General features: G+C 40.8%; 1 protein-coding gene across 1 annotated transcript in view; it reads left to right on the top strand.

Moving 5' to 3' along the window:
• GPC4 (glypican 4) overlaps window positions 1-23307 on the top strand; it is a 108739-nt gene that overhangs the window by 47002 nt on the left and 38430 nt on the right. The gene's annotated exons all lie outside the window — the stretch shown is intronic.

Consider the following 23307-nt stretch of genomic DNA (forward strand, 5'->3'; position numbering starts at 1 on the left):
GTAAGTCAGAGGGTCTTCTGGGAACAGATCTCAAATCCAGCAGGCTCTCAAATAGATGGTTTGACATGGAAGCTTGGTAGGATGTTGTCATAACTGGGATGGAATGGAAATGGGTAGGGGTGGGTTGGTGGAATAATGCATACTAGACCCCGAGCTCCTTTAGGGCAGAGAATGTGATCATTTTTTATCCTCATCACCTGGCACAATACTTGAGTGACTAGAGACAGAAAACTGGTGGAGATATAGGTAGAGCAAGCATGGTAGTGGTGAAAGACTAATGAAATTGGGATGAAAAAGCACAAGTTTTAAAAATTAGGTGGAAACCACGGGGGGTGTCTACAGGCAGCCACCAAAACTATAGTTGAAATAGAATGAAACATTAAAAACAAATTGGGGGAGGTTGTAAAAAATTACTTATTTGGCTTTGGGGCTAAAATTCTGCAGCTGTCATCAGGGAGAATGCTCTGCCCAGCAGCCTGAGTAATGAACAAAAAGAATTTTCAGAAGAAAATAAATCAACAAGCTCTGTGACTGGCCAATTGCGGCCTCCCACCATCTTTGACAAGAATGACATTTTACCCACCCAAGCCATTCTCCTAAAATGAATTGATAATGTTTGCATTAGAAGGATCTCTTGTTAGAGAACGAGACTGTCTTAAATTTCTTACTGAGCTTTCAGCTGTGTTAGAAACAGTGGCTATTCTTAGATTTTCAACAGCATTCATATCTGGATATCTTTGGGATAATTTGTTGTGTTCTGACCTGGAAAGTTGATTATGTTTTCCTTTTACTATTTCTGAAAGATGTAATTCACATGAGAGTTATTAAAGTTATCTGATTCTTATTTACTATTTCATTCCAGTTTTACAGTTGTGTGTGTGTATTTGAAGTTCTGAATGCCCTGGGTAAATTTTACGATGAAAACAGGAAGTAGTGACTATATTTAAGTGTTTTCTTAGTTGAGGGATTAAAACCCATGTTTTCGAGTTTGTTTTGTTTTGGCCATCACTCCCAATTTAAATGGCGTTGTTGTTTTCTGGTGGCCAGAGGAGCTTGTGGAGACCAATAACTTGTGTTAAGCTTGTATGCGAGGTCATTTCAGATGAGATTCCTAACTGTAAAACGTCTATGGATGGCATTCAACATACTTTTTGGCCTGACTGAGTAATTCCACTCCTAGGTACATACCTAAGAGAATTGAAACCCTTTGGGCAGAAAAAAGAAAAACAAAACTGTAAATTTGGGGATTACTGAGATTTTAGTGCTGTAAAACTGGTTTCCTATTAATGTTTGTATCCAGTATCAAAAATCTGATACTATAATAAATAATGTAAGTATGTTTGTCACAACATTATCCACAGTTGTCACAAGGTGGAAACAACCTAAGTGTCCATCAACAGATGAATGGATGAACAAAGTACAGGCCTACATCGTTTTATTGTGCTTCACTTTATCGCACTTCACAGATATTGCGTGGTTTTGTGTTGTTTTGTTAAACAAATTGAAGGTTTGTGGCAATCCTGCATGTTCATGTCTCAGTCACATTTTGGTTAATTCTCACTATATTTCAGACTTTCATTATATTTGTGATGGTGATCTGTGATCAGGGGTCTTTGGCGTTACTATCGTAATTGTTTTGGCATTTTTAATAATAAAGCATTTTAAAATTAAGGTCCGTACTAAAGAAGGCATGTAAAATTAAGGCATAGTGTAGTGTAAACATAACATTTGTATGCACCAGGAAAGCAAAAAATTCACGTGACTTGCTTTGTTGTGATAGTCACTTCATTGTGGTGGTCTGGAACCAAACCTGCCACAAAGAAGAATGAAGCACTGATACATGCTACAGCACAGATGCACCTTGAAAACCTTATGGTTTGTGAGAAAAGCCAGTACAGAGAGACTATATATTGTATGATTCCTTTTATATGAAATGTCCAGAAGAGACAAATCCATAGAACCAGACAGTAGATTACTGGTTGCCTTGGGCTGATGTGTGTGTGCAGTTGGAGGGGAGAGAATGATGGTGACTACTAATATGTATGAAACTGCTTTTGGGGGTGAGGAAAATGTTTTGGAATTAGATAGTGGCGATGGTTGCAAAACTCTAAACATACGAAAACCCACTGTATTGTACACTTTAAGTGGGCAAAGTGTATGGTATGTGAATTATATTAGGGTTTTTAGAAGTTGCAGGGTGGGAGTGGAAAGCAGCATGTTAGCATCGTTTCCGATGTCCAGTTCTCAAATGGCTAATGTCGGGGCTCACCTGACAGATGGGATGGAAGAATTACAAGCTGGACCACAGGAGACCAGGGTTCTAGCCCTAACCAAATAAGCTGATACTGTCCCACCTTGGACAAGTTCATCCACATTTGCAGGGAACTTCATTTCCCATTCTATAGACTGAGGAAATGTGATCTCGAGATCATAAGTCCCTTCCAGTTCTTAGTAGTTGGAAACTTTGATGGCATTTACTTACGTGCAACCTTATTTCACTGTTCTCCATCCCCAGAGAATGAAGGGTGATGTTGGGAGTTGAGCCGTGGGAAAAATAGCGTATCCTTTTCATAATAAAAGGATTGAGGGTATCTGGGGAAGGGGGGAAGGAAAGGAGCTTGGCTTAGTCACTTTGGGCTGCTATAACAAAAATATCATAGATTGGGTGACTTAACAGAAATTTATTTCTAACAGTTCCGGAGGCTGTGAAGTCCAAGATCAAGGTGCCAGCAGAGTCAGTGTCTGGTGGGAGCCTCTGGGGTATCTTTTGTAAGGTCCCTAATCCCATTCACGAGGGCTCCACCCTCATGACCAAAGGCTCCACCTCCGGATACCATGGCAATGGGGATTAGGTTTCAACATATGAGTTTGGGGGGTGGAGGTATACAAACATTCAGTCTATAGCAGAGCTATATGTTTAAAAAACAAATCTGATTTCTCAGACTATTGGGTGAGGGCATGCATGTGGGGTTAATTCCTATTACTGATCCAGGCCGGACCTTGACAATGATTTACCCAGGCACCCTTTGGCCTCTCTGCCTTGGAAATCCCAGCTCTCCTCATGCCTCAGCTTTCTGTCAGAACCGAAATCCATCACCACCATTTGTTTTACCAAAAGTAACATCGTCTCTGCCCTGCCCTCCCCTTCTGCCCTTAGCCTGGCTCGCCTGACCTGACTTACCTGTTCTTTGTGGTGGGAGACAGCTCTGCAATGGGTGGGAGGTGGAGGGCGTCCAGATCCACCGCAGCACCCATTCATCATCGCTCTGAGAGGAAGCAAGGAGTTTACAAGCTTTTAGTGAAAAGTCATCGTTGTGTAGGTTTTCCGGAAATAAAGATTGTGTGAGCCATCACCGAGGGCTGTTTTCAGGACATCCCTCACAGAGGATGTTCGTTCGTTCCCCCCAGAAATGCTGGCAGTGTGTAAGCTTTTCATCCCTTCTTTAGCAAGGCATCAGTCTGGTGCTTTTAGTGTCTGATCCTGCTAAAGAAGTAGGAAGTGTTAAGAGGGCCTTGTTCTAAAGAAATGATCTCTGAATATCAGTGCTAAGCACCATCTATGACCACACACATGTCCATTTATAAAATGCCCTATGACACTGGGAGCCACGATGGTTTTATATCAAAGTTCAGTCTCCAAATCGGGTCCATTTAAAATTGTAAAACCGTTCTGAACTTGTATTGTGTTTATGTTACACATAGGGTGCAGATGTGGCAGGTAACATTTGGTACACTGGCACTTTTAGAATGAGAAATAGTGAGCTACTGTTTTCTCCTGCTTCTTCCCTTCTCTGTCCTTTTCCTTCAAGGTTTTTGTTTCCATTATCATATGTAATTTGTTTGGGGGGGTCTTTCCCTTACTGAGCGTCCTGCCTTGTCACTTGTTCTCTTTTGTGAGAGATGAGCAATTTTTGCATTGGGGTACTCTAAAATGAATGAATGATAGAATTTATGCAATTTGGTGTTCCAGAAACTTTGCTTATTTTGGCCTTTGATATCACCCAGGCTTTCTAACATTTTATTTCCCTGGAGCACTTCAGGCAGCTATGGTGTTCTTCTGGCGTGCGCAGTGGCTTATTCTAAGGCATATGGTTTGAGAAATGGCTCTTCTTAAGTATCTTATTTTTGCTTTCTTCTTGGATGTTTCAGATCTGTTTCCTTCACTAAGACCTAGTTGTCTTGAGATAAATTAAGAATGGTCTGAAGTGCAGACAGCAGAGTCTCTCTTCCCAAGTAGGAAAATATGTGTTTGTAGAAATAAACAAGCCCGTTCTGAGAAATAAATTTATTTTCATGTTTACTTAACTTTTTTCTTTTAAATCTTTTAGGATTAACATTTTTGGTAATATGAATCAGCTGTTTGAAGCCCTTTGAAAGAAAAAACAGCATCATGACCTGGGTCAGCTCTCTGGTCAGTTGTGTCTCTGGCAAGGACACCACACTCAGGTGGAAGGACAAAGAATGTTCTTTTTTGGAACAAAATCTAAGGATCTAAATGTATACAAAACAAACCAGTTTTCGTTAATAAATCACTCCATTGATCTCTCTCTGAATACATCTAGAACTTTTGTGAAGCTCTTGAGTTGTAACCTCGGACAACTGTTGACCTTACACTTGTGGCAGTCAAATATTATGTGTTAGTTGTCTTGCTTCATCTGAAAAGGAAATATTTGGAGTAACAGATTTTTCTAGATAACTGTTCTTTTACACATCAAACAAACTTTTAAAGATGTTCTAAACATCTCAGTGAAAATATTTCTGAAATATTTATTCTCCTGCCTAATTAAACAGAACGATAAAACCATAACTAATTAAAGAAGACCCAGGGTCAGCAGGGAAATCATATAATAAATGATACTCTAACGCAGTAATGTCCTTAGGGGTTTTTGAAGTATGAGGAGCTATTTGCCCCTAAGCTAAATGGCCCTAGAAGGTTCTGCCTGTGTTGCTTCTGCCTCCGTTTTCAGCTGTCACTTGAGCTGTCCTTGATTTGGGTTCACTCTTTGTCGTTTTTCACCCAGGGCAGAACTGAAGGTCTAGAAATCAGACAACAGAGTTGGTCAAATATGCAACTGGAATATTTGTGTGCAAAATAAAGGCGGCGTCCCAGAGGGTGGCTCCAATATTCTGCAGTAAATTTCACAGACTTTGACTGTTTCTGTTTTCCTCTTTTTGTTGTTGTTAAACCTCGGCTTCCCTTGCTCATTGGGTTGTCTCAGAGGTTGAGGCAATGTGTGAGCGATTGCTATGCTTCTAGGGTTGTTTACTGAATGAGTGTACTATATCGGTAGTCCATAAAAAATACTTTTAAAACCTCTCCATATGTGTAATTAAAAAAAGTAATATTCCCATCTTTCCACACCAAACTTTAATTTATTTTCCTTCGTCTCCTCCAACTCCCTTAACTTCTTTTTATCTAACTTCGGAACTTTACTTACCTCCTTTGTATCTTTTAAGGTTCAGTGCCAGTACACAGGAGCACAGGTGCATGGTAATGCTTTCTGTTATGTTTTTAGCATCCTCCGTAACTTGTATATTCAGGGTCCCCTTTATTCAAATGCATATTCTCCTTGCCTCACCAACCCCACAAGCTCTAGCTTATTAGATGAACGGGATTTTTCTCCTTTGCCAAAATATTTGGTGTTCTGTCTCCTCCCAGGCTTTATTTTTGTAAATATGCACTGATTTCACCTTTATTGTAAAGTCGGCCGGCCTACTTGATATGGAGATGAGTCTTACTGGTTTCTACTTCCCAGGGTCCCCTCTGGAACCCTTCTTATGAATAGGAATCGCGTTGACAAGCACCAATCTCTTGGGCACAGTGGCTGTTTGTAATGACGGCCGACACATGTTGGCCAAGACAATTTCACCCTTGAGTGACTTCAGAACTGGCTGGTGGATACCATCTGGTCCCAGTGATTTATCTACTCCTGGTTTGTGATTAGATGCAGAGCATCGTGTTTACCACTATTTGATCTAGTACCTCTGACCTGCTGAGTTCAGTGTTCTGGTTTGGGAATGCGAATCTCTTTCCAAGACAAAGAGTTCATTCAGTCTCTTGAGCATCTCCTTTTTAGCCTGTGACTGTGATTAAGTGGGTCCTCGGATGCTCTAAATGGCTTCCTCTCTTACTCTGTTGGCTTTGCGATCTCTTGCAAGTGGCTCCTGCCTAATTTTTATTTTGTGTCTAACCTTCTATGCCTTTGGGGCTTTTCTCCGTACCCAGTCTGGGACTAGCTTTTTATTTCATCGATGATACCTTTACTTCTTTTTACTCTGGCCTTTTAGCCATGAGGAAGGTTCTCTTCTCTCTCTCTCCAGCCCTGTCCTCAAAATCTAAGTGCTTGGGAGCACTTACTCTGAAGTAACAATAAGGAAAGGTCCCCCCCTCCCAACCTCGTATTTTCAAGCCAGTCTCCAGGCATCTTGCTTGTTGTTTACTTTCTGAACCCTTTTTTTCTCTCCCTCAGTAATGCCTGGTTTTGTCATAGCTTCTTACTCTAAAATGGGCCATGTAATTTTGAACTTTTCTTTTCCTCTCCCATGGCGTTGTTGAATTTCATAGTGCTGGGATCCCCACTACACACTGTTTATCCAGTTCTTTGGTGCCTAACTAACTTCTATATACTACTCAGGACCAAGGCCAGGGTATCTCAGGCCCCCGTCCTCCCCTCCCTCCCTGCACACCCCCACCCTATGGAAACATTTGTTCAGGAAGCACTTTTCATCTTTCCAAACCCTGCCTTCACATCCTGGCAGGTGAGTATTATGTTGATGAGTTTTCCTTTTCTCACTCATGTCTGTAAATTATACGCACAATTGTGAAGGGGAAATGCAGGGAAATGTATGGCCCCAGTCTAAAACCTAGTAGAGAAAGACCTATTTGACAGAAATATTACAGAAATAAAGAGAATAAAAGGAGGTGATCAGATGATAAACTGACAGACGCTCTGAGGTCGATATACTCTCATCAGCAACATCAAAAAATCAGCACTTAAATGCATCACGATTGTGCGGGGCAGCTGTCATTTCCATCTTTGTTCTCCCTTTCTTTGATGTGATAGGGAACAAACTCCCTTCATCTGGGGGTCAGTGTTTTTGTTTGTTTGTTTTTATTTGATACACACTTATCCTTAGATACTCTAAATTTCTGAATCATCCACCTTTATTTTATAGAGCAGAGTGTTCTTTCAACAAAGTGATTGGCTATTAAGAACTGATCATTTGTCAGGATAGTGCAGTTAACATAGTATGTACTCCAGGCACATGCGTTTTTTTAAAGAGTAAGTTGCATATTTAAGTAAGTAAATAGGAGTGTCTTATTTCAGTCTTTTGTATTCATGAGTGCAGGAGTTCTAGAATGCAAATGATTCATAGTTTATTTGTAGAAATACTTGGATGTTGATGCAAAGTTGATTCCTCAAAATATTAGGCTGGGCTATGTGAAATTGTTGATATTTCACCCTTTTGACCTGAAATAATGGCAACTTCATATGAATCAACCTTTATTATTTTTTTTGTTAATCTCCAACTTTATAACAGAGCCACTTCAAAACTTAAAGAAAAGATCCTCTAGTCTGTAATCCCAAAGTGATATTGCTATAGCCTGAAGTTTTACCAAGGGACAGTTTTGTGTTTGGGCTAAATAAAGCTAAATTGCTGGTTATTTCTGTAATTTTTAGAAGCAATGCTTCTTAAGACTACTAATAATAGTAGTAATAATCACAACAGGAAAACAACACTCTTCCCTTGATTAAATATAGCTGAACCCTGAAGCATAGAAAGGACCTCCCTTCTGAGGAATATACAGCCATTCCTCGGGATTGGGGTGGGGGGTTGGTTCCAGGACCCCGCCCCCCCAGGGATACCAAAATCCATAGATGCTCAAGTCCCTTATATGACCTAGTACATTGTTCCATATGCTTTAAATCATCTCTAGATTACTCATAACACCTCATACAATGTAAATGTTATGTAAGTGGTTGCTGGTACATGACAAATTCAAGTTTTGCCTTCTGGGACTTTTCTGGAATTTTATTTATTTTTTAAAATACTTACCTAATTTATTTATTTGGCTGCGCTGGGTCTTAGTTGCGGCATGCGGGATCTTTTTTTTAGTTGCGGCATGTGGGATCTAGTTCCCTGACCAGGGATTGAACCCGGGCCCCCTGCATTGGGAGCACGGAGTCTTAACTACTGGACCACCAGGGAAGTCCCTAGAATTTAAAAAAAACACATATTTTCTATTCACGGTTGGTCGAATCCACAGATGTGGAACCTGTGGATACAGAGAGATGACTGTATAGCATCTTTTGATGTCAGTATTTATAATAATAGCTACTATTGAGTGAGGCCCTATATAGTTTAATGCTTATATTGTATATATATTATATATAGTTTGACACTTATATAGTTTAATGCTTTCAACGATAACGCTTTCAACGAATCTATGAAGTAGATTCTGTTTTTGTCCCTGTTCTACAAAAGAAGTGGTCTAGAAGTAAAGAGATCAACCCAAAGTTGCACAATTAGTAAGCGACAGAATTCAGTGCAAACTCAGGTCTGTGTAACTCCAAAGCCTTGATGCCTTCCGTATAACATGGTGCCTTCCTGCCTCAAAGACTCAGAGCAAGTACTGTGTGTAGGAAGCTTTTCAGTTTCCTTTGTTTGAGTTTCCTGCTTGTTGTGACTTTATTCATTTGTTTTGTAATGAACTGGTCTGACTGAGGAACCTTGGTGATGGGGAATAAAATAAGCTGAAGCTCTAGGTTCATTAAGAGCCCGATCCTTCCTGTTCCAAGTTGCTGTTCACTGTGAGATGAAAAGAAGCTTGAGTTCTGTATGCTATTCCCGGGCTGCCACATTTGTCAACACTATTATAAGAGTTTTAGCCAATAATGCATCATGTTTTTTTTTTAAAACATAGGCTCATTATTTTTTTTCCATAGGCTCATTTTGTAATAATCCCTTAGGTAATTTCTGTTTACATTTGCGGCCACAGATCATGGTAGCACAGAGGTTCATCTCACAATAATGGAACAATGCCTTTTTATAAGAGGATACCCACCGTTTACCCATACCCACTCAGTCATCAGGCCAAATGGAAACCCAGAAAGTCAGACTTGTGTCACTGAGCACCTCTTGGCGTGTATGTTTATGAAACTTGAGATTGAGCTGTGGTTCTTTTCCAAGCTTACTTAATTATGGTCTCAGAATCATATTCTATGATTGAACTTATCATACCATAGTAGGGTTAAACTTCCATATGATTAGTTGGTCTTTTTGTATTGGGCTGTATCCATTGTAATATATTCAACCTAGAAACGCCCATGGGCAAAAACATAAGTATTTTTTTCAGATCACCCGGTCAAACTCATTCTAACTTAAGCTGTTCATTTGCAAAAACCAGGGCTTATAATGCTGGACATTCAGCTTTTGGAATGGCCTTTCCCTACTACATTGAAACTGAAAAAGTTACTTTAGTTTTTACTTTCCTTTGAAGTACCTTTAAGTATATTCTTAAAATACATCCTAAACCACATACCATTATTCATTTTTCACATAGGATAAAACATCTTCAAGGAGAGGAGCCGAAAACAAGTATATTAAAGTGACTTATTCTTTTCTGGCAAGAAGTCCTGGTGTGAAATTGGGTCCTTGAATTTTCCAAAGGAGGCTGTATTTACTGACCTTCTTTTCTAAGAAGGGCCATTTTAATAATTTTTGCTCGCACATCAAAGACTTTTCACAATAATTATAGTCAGTAATTGCAGTAGTAATGCTGTGTGCCATCTGCAGGCTCTGTGTAGTGGAAACTGGATAGAAAAACGTGTCCCTCTGCTTGATGGGAGTTACCGTGAACTTGAGGCCCTGGTGCCAGATTGCCACTAGCATCAGCTTTAGGTGGCCCTGCCACTACTCGGCCCTGGGTCTCATACCAGCTTCCTTTTCTTTCCCTTTCCCTGGGCCCATTTCTCTTCAGTTCTTTCTCTCTCCCTCCCCTACCCCTGCAGCCTGAACCTCCCCATCCCCCATGGTTGTTGCTCATCCTAAATTAGCTGATGGGTCTTGATGCAGACTCACATTCCCAGACTGGAGGAGTAATTGGAACTTCTTTGGGATCAGATATTTGACCAAATCAGTTGCTTTACGAGTAGTTGGCCCATGACCCAAAAGATTTATGGAAAGCAATTGGATATTGAAATAATGAAACAGGTACTTACTCTCCCATTGCTCCAGGCCTTTGAAAGCTGTCTGATGTTTGGAGTTTGTGAACATGAGGCCTCCAGACTATCTCCTGGCCAGACTCTGATGCTCTGGTACTTCTCTTAGGTCCTGTGACAGACACCATTCTATAGTGATTCCAGTGTCAGCCCTATGGCAGCAACCTTCCTGTCTTCTTCGAGGCTCAAAGCAGAATGGCCTCTCTCCTTTCATCCCCACCCAAAGCAAAACACGGGAACACGCAACCCCTTTATTCTTAGTTTTCTGACGGTTCTGCAGGAAACAGGGCCAGGGTACCTCTGATGCACTAGTTGCTTTCTGGAACATTCATATCTATCTCTGTGGCTCTGGGGTGACTAAGAGGACTCTGATCTGGCCAGCCTATATCTGAGGATGGTCAGGAATTGAATAGGCCAGTGGGGGCTTGGATGCAGAGCGAACGACTGGTTTCTCTCTTTTCCTCGTCACTTGTTGGCAAGGTCAATCACTTTTCCATCTTCTTCTGTAACGAAGTAAATTTTTTTGTGTGTCATAAATAAGTAATCACATTAATCTGTTTAGTGCCCAAGATCTGCCCTTATTTTTCCCTTCTCTTAAACCAGAGGAAAATGGTAGATGGCTGGCATGACAGCCCAGCCGAAGAATTTCCTAATTGATACCTTACATTTAACTTTAAGTACCTTTTTTTTTTTTTTTTTTTTTTTTTGTGGTACGCGGGCCTCTCACTGTTGCGGCCTCTCCTGTTGCGGAGCACAGGCTCCGGACGCGCAGGCTCAGCGGCCATGGCTCACGGGCCCAGCCGCTCCGCGGCATGTGGGATCCTCCCGGACCGGGGCACGAACCCGTGTCCCCTGCATCGGCAGGCGGACTCTCAACCGCTGCGCCACCAGGGGAGCCCTAAGTACCTTTTCATCAGTTTCAGAGCCCAGAACAAACAGGGATTATTCCTAGCACGGTAGAGAGGAATTATGAAGTCTCTCAATTCCTTTGCTCTTTGGTTTGTCAGTCACTTGAGGGCATAGAAGCTCCTCTCCTCTGACCTCAGCTGCAGGAGTTGGATGGGGTGTCACGCCAGTGATTTATTGACTATTGGAATATAAGGTTCGGGAAGCTCATCATCAAGGGACCAGATTTAGATCTAGAGACGTTTAAGAAATTGAAGCATGAACATCGTCTGAGAGATGGCATTTTTAAATTAATTTGCGTGTTCAGTGACCTGATTTGTCAAGCCAAATAAGTAAAGCATTTGTGTGAAGTTTTTCCTTTGTGGATTTTGCTTTATTGACCAAGAAAGGCAGCGGAACTAGATGCCCAAGGAATTTGCTCATTGCAAGATTTTGCTTTGAGTCCAAGCTAGTACCTTCTGTTAGTTTTGGATGACTCAAAAAATGGCCACGGCATATCTGGCAACGTATAGATTATATTTGAGTAGATGAATCTCTCCCAGTTTGTCCAAAGGCACCTCCTAAGGCACATCTGTTGATGCCCCCAGTGTAAGAAGCATGGGCTGGGTGGATTTGCCTGGGATAGTGTCCCCTCTCCTGTCTTTCGAACTTGAGTTGTTTCTAGATGAGATCAGAAGACCTCAGAGATCTTTGGTCGGGGGAGGGTGGAGGAGTGGCGTGATTCAGAATATATACATTAAGAGGGAGAGAGAAGAAGCCTATAGAGCAACAATAAAATCCACTTCTGTTCATCTTGTAATTTTCAAGAGGGTGGAGACCGAGCCTTTTGCCTTTTCTGCACCGAGGAATGGCATGTAGCACGTAAGAGGCACTGGGCAAATACTGCATTAAGCACCAACAATTTTTTGTGTGTTGTCAAATTGGGCCAAAGGTTAGTTTGGGAGAAGTGAACCAATACTTTGATACAGAGTTGGAGAAAATTTTAGGACAGGGTTCCATTTGCAGATAATCTCTTGAGGTGGAATGGTTGAAGTAGTAAATGTACTCAATTTTTTAATCCTCATGAACAAATCAAATGTAATTAATCAACAGGTCTGATCCTAAAGGAGAGATTCTGAAAGGTGAGATTGGGGAATTGAATGGCGCCAAGGAGACGGTCATTAGAATAAATAGGGAGATGGCCATTAAAATAAATGCCAGTCAGACCTGGGATGCCTCACTTATAAAGGCAAGCAGGTAGAATGTATAATAGAGAATGGGAACACTGGAAAGTTAAGCAAACTTAATCTTCTAGGAAGGGCAACATCATTTCTGTAAGTGGAATCTGTGCTTGATTAATGACCTTGTGTTTTTCAAGGGACTAAAGCATATGTGGACAGAGGGAAACCAGTGAATGTGATCTATCTGGGCTTTCAAAAAGCTCTTCGTGGGATTGCACAGCAAGCCAAGGAAACTTAAAATAACTGGCATCACCACAGAATTGTGGGGCTATTCCATCCAATACTATGATTGGCTTTGAGGCAGGAAGCAAAGGGTTAGCGATAAATAAGTCAAGCCTCTGTATAGCCACATTAACAGTGGCATTCTCTCCAAAATCAAGATGGAGACAAATTTTGCTTGAAACTCTAGTAAATGGCCTAAAAGAGGAAATGTACGTTGAAACTTTACTTTTGGCAACAAAAATGGGACTGAATTCTAGGGTGTCTGCCCCAAGGGTGGCAGGCCCAAGTGTTAGGATACTAGATGATGGTGAAGAGGAGCTTTTTTGAGGGTTGGGGAAACTCAGCCTTGCAAAATGAGGGCTCTGCCTTTCCTCCATCTGCCTGCGCTAAGGTTGCATAACACTTTTATCTCATGCTATAAAAATTAACCCCTGTTCAACTGTGGCCCATGTCCATGGGAAGGGAGACTAATTAAATTAAGAGTCCTTAAATGCACATCTGTATTAGAGTCAGCTGTAACTTACTGTGACCTTTAACAAGAATTTTGTGCAAGTGGGTTTTAATTAAGTACAGACTTTGAAAAAGTAACTTTTCTTTCCCCTTCGCCGTTTCATTGATACCTGGCTAGAATTTTAAAGAATGGTTCGTGTGGCTTGAAATCTGTTGTTAGAGAATCATTTTTCTTTACGTGAGGCAGTGAACTTTCTTATCACTCAGGGTAAAGGCATTCTAAGTAGCCATTTGGAAAAATATCTGTGGGAGAATTCCTAATGAATGACTATGTTGTTATTTAGGTATATTTTTCCTAGAAAGTAGATTTATTAAAAACCTATTCTCACACTGTATTCAGGAGGGAGGAATTTTAGGTATGTCATGAAAGGGGGAGTAAAGAGAAGTTAAGGAGGGTTTTTATTTTTCTACTTACCCAAGCTGAAAAAAGGCATAAAAAAGGAGAAAACAATGTTAAAAATGTTCGTGACCCACACGACCCGTGACACGCATATAAAACGAAAGGCATTAATTAATGTTTGTATTAGCGCCTCCCCACCCACCTACTGCATTTTCTCCTACACTTGGAATAGACTTGGTACCCAGCTGTTGACCCTTTCCAATCTTGCTGTGAAACCTAAATGGCTGTGGCGGGTTATCTTAGAATGGGGCTCCTCGGGGTTTCTTTAGAGAGGAAAATCGCTCCCTGTTGGAAGTCTGGTGTTCCATCAGACCCCTGGGAGAGGGGGACAGGAGCGTCTCCAGTGTTTTTCTGAGGATGCCTTCCTCCTCCACTTTCTCTGAGGTCTGATGTGGTTGCCCGCAGGAGACTGCTCTCGGGGATCATTGTAAGAGTGTACGCTAGGGGTGCAGAGAAAGGACAAGATGCTGGGGGCCAGCATCCCTCCCATCCCAGGAATCCCCGTGACCCTCTGAGCCTGGTCTCTTCACTGTCTTAGAGATGGCCCTCACGAGGCCTCGCTCTACCAGTAATTAGGACGCTTGGCTTGGGTACCTAGGTTCCAGAAAGAAGTACTGTTGGGCACCAAAGAAAAAAAATGTCCTAGCCAGTGGTGTTTCCTCTCTAGGCTACATTTTATTTGTAGCTGAATTTGAAACAGGCGTATTTGGACTCGGGCATTCTGTTAAATGACGAGCTCAATGGAGATCGGAAACTAGTGTTCGAGAGAAACTCTCAAATGATGCTACTCCAGGTATGTGCACCTGAATCACTGACAGGAGAGATCTTCATTATTTGTAAAACAAGTAACAGAGCTCCTTCTTTTCCTGCTTGCCCCTGTCGGGGGCCCCCGCCCCCAAGTCAAGTCACCAACACATTTCCGGGAGCCTTTTATTAGCTTAGGTAGTATTTACTGGATCCTCAGAATTGTTGAAGAGATTGGGGTTAATCGCCAGTATTATTATTCCTGTTGAGTCCTGGACCTGGACGAAGTGGTTGGAAATGTGCAGAATAGATGCAGTTGCTCTACGTGCTCTAAAGTGATGGTAACATAAGGTCAGAGTATGCATTTCAGGTCATTCACTCAGTTTGGTTGATGTGCCTTTCTTCAGTGAACCTTTGGTACAGTTAAAATGGAGATTGAAGATTGTCAGATAAAAACTTTGGTTCATAATTTGCTTATCAGTATAAAGCAATAAAAAGCCCTGCTTGATTTCTATCTCAGGTGGATTTTAAAGCTGTTGCAAGCTCACTGAAATGAAGTGCGGGGTTTGAAAGTAGCAGCCCTGACTCTTCCAACGACACTTAAACGAAGTATTCTTAGGAAAATATAATAGAACTGATTTTTGAAATGTATGTGTTTCTGATTGGCCTTCTAGCCTACCTTGCAGGATTAGTGGACCTAAAAATAATCAGTAGCAAAGCCCTCCAGAGCTGTATTTCGGAAAGGTTTTGCAAAATGCTAACTGGCTGCATTTCCCCTACTGATTGGTAGGTGATCTCAAATCATACATCTCCATAATGACTGTAATTTATGTGCTTTATTATTACGGTTTAGGTCAGAAGGCTTCAGGCTTTGGATGTGCATAGCACATTACATGCAGTCATTTCACTGCTGTTTCGCAAGGGAGGAAGGATGGATTAATGTATACATTCCCTCATCCCCCAGGGATTATTAAAAACCTTTAGAGATTTTCTTTCTTTGTTCCCATGAAGCAGAGCATTGTATATTCCTCCTGGGGTTCTTAGATAGCTTGGAGGGGATGGAGTTATACAGCAACCTGCATTTTAGCTCATTTTGTGGCTACACGAATTTAGATCTAGAAAGTGAACGGAAACTATTTTGGTGACTCTTTAGACCAACGGCAAGGAATTGTTTTACCTTCAGAACAAATAAAAATTAGGAAAAGAGTAAAGTAGCAATCGAGGGATTAGGAAAATTACTGCAGCAAGTAATAGTTTGATGTTGCTCCCCAATATTAGAATTACATCAAGTGTTTGATGTAATACTGATGAAAGCCCCCCCCACGTATTGATCCTTTTTACTTTGAAAACTGAAGCTTGCTTTTTTAAAATTTTTTTTTATTTTTTATTTTTTTTTGGCTGCGTTGGTTCTTCGTTGCTGCGTGGGCTTTCTCTAGTTGCGGCCAGCAGGGGCTTCTCATTGTGGTGGCTTCTCGTTGCAGAGTACGGGCTCTAGGCACTCGGGCTTCAGTAGTTGTGGCTCGCGGGCTCAGAAGTTGTGGCTCGTGGGCTCTAGAGCGCAGGCTCAGTAGTTGTGGCACACGGACTTAGTTGCTCCGGGGCATGTGGGATCTTCCCGGGCCAGGGCTTGAACCCATGTCCCCTGCATTGGCAGGCGGATTCTTAACCACTGCGCCACCAGGGAAATCCAAAGCTTGCTTTTTAAAAAAAAAGAAAAAATAAAATTTATCTTAGAAGGGTTAGATTTACAGAATTTGCGAGGATAGCCCAGAGCTTTCCTATACCCCAAACCCAGTTTCCCCTATTATTAACACCTTACATTTCTGTGGTACATTGTCACAATTGATAAACCAATATTGATGCATTATTGTTAACTAAAGTCTATATCTTATTCCGATTTCCTTAGCTTTTTTTTTACTAACAGTTTCATTGACGTATGATTCATATCCCAAACAATTCACCCATTTAAAGTATACAGTGGCTTTTAATATACTCACAGAATTGTGCATTTATCACCAAAATCAATTTTAGAACAGTTTCATTATCCCAGAAAGAAAGCTCATATCTTTTAGCTGTAACCCCTCCCTTACTTCCCATCCCCCTGCCCACCACCCTCCCCTCTCAGCCCCAGGCAACCACTAATCCACCTTCTGTCTCTATAGATTGACCAAGGCTGGACATTTCATGTAAATGGTATTATACAATATGTGGACTTTTGTGAGTGGCTCCTTACTTAACATAGTATTTTCCAGATTTCACCATGTTGGAACACGTTTCAGAAGTTCATTCCTTCTTATGGCTGAATAACATTTCATTATTCAGATACACCTCATTTTGTTTATCCATACATTGTTGGACATTTGGCTATTTTGAATAATGCTGCTGTGAACATTTGCATGTAAGTTTTTGTGTGATTTCCTTCATCTTCCCCTAATGTCTTTTTCTGTTCCAGGATCCCAGCCAGGGTACCACATTATGTCTCGTCATCGTGTCTCCTTAGGCTCCCAAGGCTTTTCTTTTGAAGGCCCTTTAAATAAATGTCTGTACTTACTTGTCATCAGTTCCCCATCACTTATGCATGCCACTGAACTCCTAATTGATAATGCTGTCTTTTCTGGCTATCTTTATTCTCCTAAATTCTGCCTCCAATAAGAAATTTCCCTGAAGTAGCTGGAAGAAAGAAGGTGCTGCTCTCCTGGCCCCTCTGCCTCTCCTAGCACAAGTCATCAGAAAAGTCTCTTTCTGGAGAACTTCATTCAGTAGCTTATCAGTATAATAGATGCTCTTCATTTTTGTCTTGGTTTTGTAATTGCACTGTATTCATAATGCTTCCTTCTTTACAAAGGGCTTCTTTAAGAGCCTACAGTGAATCATGTAGAGCTGGGACTCAAACCCATATTTCTTGCTCCCCAGATCAGTCTCTTCTCCCCAGACTACCATTAGACCTACAGAATAAAAGACACAGATAGTATCAAGTATTTGGAAGCTTTTTAAATTCACTTCTTTAAAACCCCTTGTCAAGAGCTAAGTATCCATAAACTTCACCAAGGAGGTAAAAGAATTATATGCTCAGAACTACAAAACATTAATAAACGCATCGAAGATGATTCAAAGAAATAGAAAGATGTCCCATGCTCTTGGATTGGAAGAATTATATTGTTAAAATGGCCATATATCCAAAGCAATCTACAGATTTAATGCAATCCCTATCAAATTACCCATGACATTTTCCATAGAACTAGAACAAATAATCCTAAAATTTATATGGAACCATAAAAGACCCAGAATTGCCAAAGCAATCCTGAGGAAAAAGAACAAAGCTGGAGGCATAACCCTACCAGACTTTAAACAATACTACAAAGCTATGGTAATCAAAACAGCATGGTGTTGGCACAAAAACAGACATGCAGCTCAATGGAACAGACTAGAGAGCCCAGAAGTAAACCCACACACCTATGGACAATTAATCTTCGACAAAGGAAGCAAGAATACACAATGGGGAAAATACATTCTCTTCAGCAAGTGGTGTTGGGAAAGTTGGACAACCACATGCAAATCAAAGCTAGAACACAGCCTCACACCATACACAAAAATAAACTCAAAATGATGAGACACCATAAAACTCCTAGAAGAGAACAGCAAAACATTGTCTGACATAAATCGTACCAATGTTTTCTTAGGTCAGTCTCCCACGGCAACAGAAATAAAAGCAAAAATAAACAAATGGGGCCTAATGACACTTAAAAGCTTTTGCACAGCAAAGGAAACCATAAACAGAATGAAAAGACTGGGAGATAATATTTGCAAATGATGCAACCAACAAAGGCTTAATTTCCAAAATATAAAAACAGGTCCTACAATTTAATAACAAAAAACCAAACAACCCAGTTAAAAATAGGCAGAAGACCTAAATAGACATTTCTCCAAAGAAGACATACAGATGGCCAGCAGGCACATGAAAAGCTGCTCATCATATCTAATTATTAGAGAAATGCAAATGAAAACTACAATGAGGTACCACCTCATACCAGTCAGAACGGCCATCATTAAAAAGTCTACAAATAATAAATGCTGGAGATGGTGTGGAGAAAAGGAAACTCTCCTGCACTATTGGTGGGAATGTAAATTGGTGCAGCCACTATGGCAAACAGTATGGAGGTGCCTCAAAGAAGTAAAATTAGAGTTTCCATGTGATCCAGCAATCCCACACCTGGGCATATATCCAGAAAAAGACGAAAACTCTAATTCAAAAAGATACCTGCACCGCAGTGTTCATTGCAGCACTATTTACAATAGACAAGACATGGAAGAAATTCAAGTGTCCATCAACAGACGACTGGCTTAAGAAGATGTGGTGGATATAGATAATGGACTGTTACTCAGCCATTAAAAAGAATTAAATAATGCCATTTGCAGCAAACGTGGATGGGCCTAGAGATTATCATACTAAGCGAAGTAAAGTAAGAAAGAGAAGGATAAATACCATATGATATCACTTATATGTAGAATCTAAAAGATGACACAAATGAACCTATTTGTGAAACAAAAACAGACTCACAGATGTGGAGAACAAACTTGTGATTGCCAAGGGGGAAGGAAGGATTGGGAGTTTGGGATTAGCAGATGCAAACTATTATATATATAGAATGGATAAACAACAAGGTCCTACTCTATAGCACAGGGAACTATATATTCAATATCCTGTGATAAACCATAATGGAAAAGAATATGAAAAAATATATATGTGTGTGTGTGTGTGTGTGTGTGTGTGTGTATATATATATATATATATATATATATATATATAAACTGAGTCACTGCTGTACAGCAGAAACTAAACACAACATTGTAAATCAACTCTACTTCAAGAAAATAAAATTTTAAAAAACACACACAAAAAAGGAGCTAAGTTTTCTCCAAATCCCTTTCTGCATGAAAGGCCATCGCAAAATCGAATCTCTTACATTGGCAGTTTTCCTAAGCGCTTTCCAGTCTGTTATTCTCAAATGTCCCTCACTGCAGCCCCCACCCTTAGGGTGCAGTTTGTGTGTCTCTTCTTTACCAAAGGCATTTGGTTGCATTTTTGGTAAAATGAGTTGGGCTACGGAGAATGCTTGCTGTCCAAATCGTGCTGGTGCTGGCATGCCTGGGTTTTCTGCATTGTCCCATAAAACTTTCTGGCTGCTGTTTCCTCCATTTAGGACTCTGGAGGAGTAATCCTGAAGACATTTACTTTATCTCCTACAGGTATAGAAAGCTGACACCCTAGCGGTAACTACAAGTATTCCTCTATCATCATCTCCCCCAAAATGTGTGAGAATCTGAGAGACATTTTCTTGGCTTCTACTTGGACTTCAAAATGAAGTTACAGATAAATTGGGAGATTGGGATTGACATATATACACTAATATGTATAAAATGGATAATTAATAAGAACCTGCTGTATAAAAAAACAAAGTACATGTATGCTTTAATAAACGTATAAATTGGGTATAGTGGTGTATCAGGGAGCATCTTATTATAATATACGTTAATAATGTCCCTTTACTCGTCTTTTACATGACAATGACAGAAAATGTCCTGTTATGTAAAAAAGACATGAATCTGGATGTTATTTTAAATGCATCTTCAATAAAATATGAAACTAAGCTGAAAAAAAAATGAAGTTACAGTTAGAAGTAGTTACGTTGATAGTAAATAGGCTGGCCTGAGAATGTAACCACCATTTATAACATTTTCTATGGGCAGGTGGGTTATGAGTAACTGGAAATAAATGGACATTATCTGCACCCCATCTGTACATCACAGCCAGCCTTTGGTGAGAGGAAGAAATGAAATAAAATGAGAAAGCACAGTTCTACAGATTGCCCGCCACAGAGCCCTGTTAAAGGATGGACTAGATTCCTCATAGTCAATGCCTGCTTCTTTAACTATTGAGTTGAAGTGCTTCAAAAAAAAAAAAAAAAAAAAAAAAGGAACCAATCCACACACTCAGCAGGATTGAGTAGTAATTTATTGTGATTGTCTTTGTTCAGCTTTGAAAAACGAAGGCATTGATATTAAGACTAAAGGGAAATTACACAGAGCTGGTGTGACTGAAAAAAGTTTGGCTCTTTCGAGTGATTTTTTTGTTTTTAATGCCACAGAGTTAAGCTTTAAAAGCACGCTTCATTGACTCTCATCCAAGCCTCCGACGACAAGGCTAAGGGACCTTTTTTCTTTTGAGGGCCACTGACCCACAAAGAAAAACCCTAATCGAGGGCCATGTACAAAAAGCAACTTAATTTAGGTGCTTTCTTAGAAATCCATAAAGCCTTCAATTCACCTGCTTTTAAAATTAAGAACAGGGAACTCTCAACAAGTATAACAAACAAAAAAGTCCTTCGGTTTCACATTATGTGCAGTTAGAAGAGGTGGAGTGTGGTGAGAGAGAACAGGATGAGCAGAGTGAAAAGAGAGTGGAAAGCAGACAGAAGAGGGCCATGGAGAAGAACACAGAAGGTCCCGGAAGCAGGAGGTTGAGTTAGCGAAATAGAGGAGGCAAATGATGGTTGTAGATCAACCCACTGTTGACTCAAACCATTGGATGAACTTCGATTCCCGGTTCTTCTGTGGCTCTAATGCTTCAGCCTTTCAAACTAGAATTCTTCAGGAAGGGTATGTATCAGAATCCTCTAGGGCCACCCCGCCCCCCCTTTTTTAAATGCATGAGCTCACCGCTTCCCCTGCAGTGGCTGTCATCTTCCTGTCCCACATTGGATCCTGTCGTCCCTGTGCTCAACGCTTTCAGCCTAAAGAACAAATTGTGACATCCTTCTTAAATAAGAAGTATACAGGATCACCAGGTTGAGAGGTGATCTGCAGAGAAAAAAAGCATGTCTCATTCAGACACAGCATTTTAGAGGCAGTCTCCAACAGGCAAAATGGAATGTCTTTCCATTGATACGTACGCCCTGGCTTTTAATCATAGAAATCATTTTTGGTGTTACAGTAGAAATATTCAGGTTTTAAAAATCAAATGAGTTGCTCCAGTTCTTAGTACAGTGCAGAGCTGTAGTTTCATTTTCAGATGCACTTGTCCCCTTTTCCTTCCTAGTAACTTCTCATCAGCGGAAACTGGTTATGGCACTGAATCCCCACTGGCCCATGTGTGGCTTGGGATTTAATTCATAAGTGTGTCTTGGACAGGGCCTTTGGCAAGAATGCCAGATTACATTTTCAAGGAATGCTTTTTAGAAACAGACAGAATACGTGGTGTATGCAAGGCTCAAATGGGCAAAAGTGGCCCGTTGGTGTGGCTTGTTTGCACTCAGGGGAAGATGACTTTGCCAGCAGAAACATTACCCAGGTATCTACCCCGTTGTCACCCTTTCCACAAGGCAAGCCTTTACCATTAGACAGAGTCTTCCTGTAAAGATCTTATCTGTAACATGGAAGTGGACTCTTTTTCCTTAGTTTTTGCCAAAACAAATAAATGTGCTTCAGTGTTCAGATATCAGCAGGTCTCCCGAAGGTCCTGCTGAGGGCCCCTGGTGGGTAGGTGGTGGGTGGAGTGCACGGGCCTTTTGTTTAGCTGCTGGCTAGTTCAGTCGGTCACCAGTAAAACTTTAATTGCTGTGACCCATTTTTGAAGGGTGTTTGTTCAGTGCCCAAATTTTAAACTCTCAACATCTAGCACCTTCTTATATGTAGAAAAGTATTCTTTCCTTTTGTCTCTTCGAATTTTCTGGCTTTAGGTTCTGTGTGTGTGTCTGTGCGTATGTGCATTGGAGGTGCAAAGAAGGGTGCTTTTTTCCTTGGTCATAGATGCCTATTTTGATAAGATCCAACGAATGACCCTTTCGTTTATTGTATGTGTGAACCATGTTAAGATTAGGTGAATATAGATTCGCTTCCAGACTCTGAACTGTTTTGCCTTGGAAATTCAGTGCATTACCACAATCGAATCTTTGCAGGGGCTTGAAAACCAGCCTGTGATTAATTTTAGCCTGTGAAAATCTTAAAAAAGTAGCTGCTCTCTTATTATAATTCATGTACCTAGTTCTGTATGTCCTAAGTTCTCATTGTGAGCATTTCAGTTAATTTTCTTCGTGGTGTGTGAGAGTGATATGGACTCTTTAATACAGCTACGTCAAGTACTGTACTAGTTGGGGGTCCTTTGTATTACTTTATGTATTAAGATTGTGTTTGGGGAGATCCTCAACCCTGAAACCAGGAGACACCTGGATATCTCTTTGTTCATCAGGTGTCCCAGTACCAAAGGCCTGTTGTGAACGTGTTAATCCAGTCAAGAGGCAGTTCTGGTTTTGGTTGTAACAAGGTGTTTCCAGAAAACTAAGCTTCTTCCACTAATGAGATCTAAGATGTTCGGCAACCTCACAGCTCTAAACTCCTTCACATTCTTCGCTGTGCCTCCCCCCAGCCCCACCGCCTTTGTTAGAATTATCGGTTGACCAAGGGTTTCAAAAATGCCAAATGAAGCATTGAGCAGTTTCTGGATGAGGAAGTTATTTGAAGAATGTTTCCCTTCTCCCCTTCTTTAAAAGTCCTTTAATGCTACGTATCCATTTTTGTCTGGCAATAACGCTCTCCCTACTTTTGAATTGCCAGGAAGGAAGAACGATCAGGAATATATCTGATTATGTAATTATTTGCATCTGTGCAGTTGACGGTACTAGTGTTCGTCAAATAAATTGCCAACACCATGTTATTTGAAATCCACCCCCTCCGCAAAACTACTTTGGTATCTGTCCGAAGTGAAGGCTTATTTCCTCTAAGCGCCCACAGCCAAGAAGCAGCGATGGCCGTCTGCTCCTGGCCCAGTCCATGTCCATGATTAGTGTTGTTAAAAAGATTTTGCTCTTCATTCCTGCTCCCTTGATTTATTATACACACTTACCATTGATAGGTTCATATGTCTTCAGTATACGCCTTCCTGAGTTCCTGAGACCTTAGGTCTTTTCAGACCCCTTTTGTCTGTCATGGAACATGAACTGCAATGATAGAAGGAACAGTGAAGGTGAATTGGTATTGTATTGGTGTGACTAACGTGATAGTACCTGGTGGGGTTAGTTTTGAGTGA

Source organism: Tursiops truncatus, chromosome X, assembly GCF_011762595.2.
Source record: "Tursiops truncatus isolate mTurTru1 chromosome X, mTurTru1.mat.Y, whole genome shotgun sequence".
In the NCBI taxonomy this organism is placed as follows: Eukaryota; Metazoa; Chordata; class Mammalia; order Artiodactyla; family Delphinidae; genus Tursiops; species Tursiops truncatus.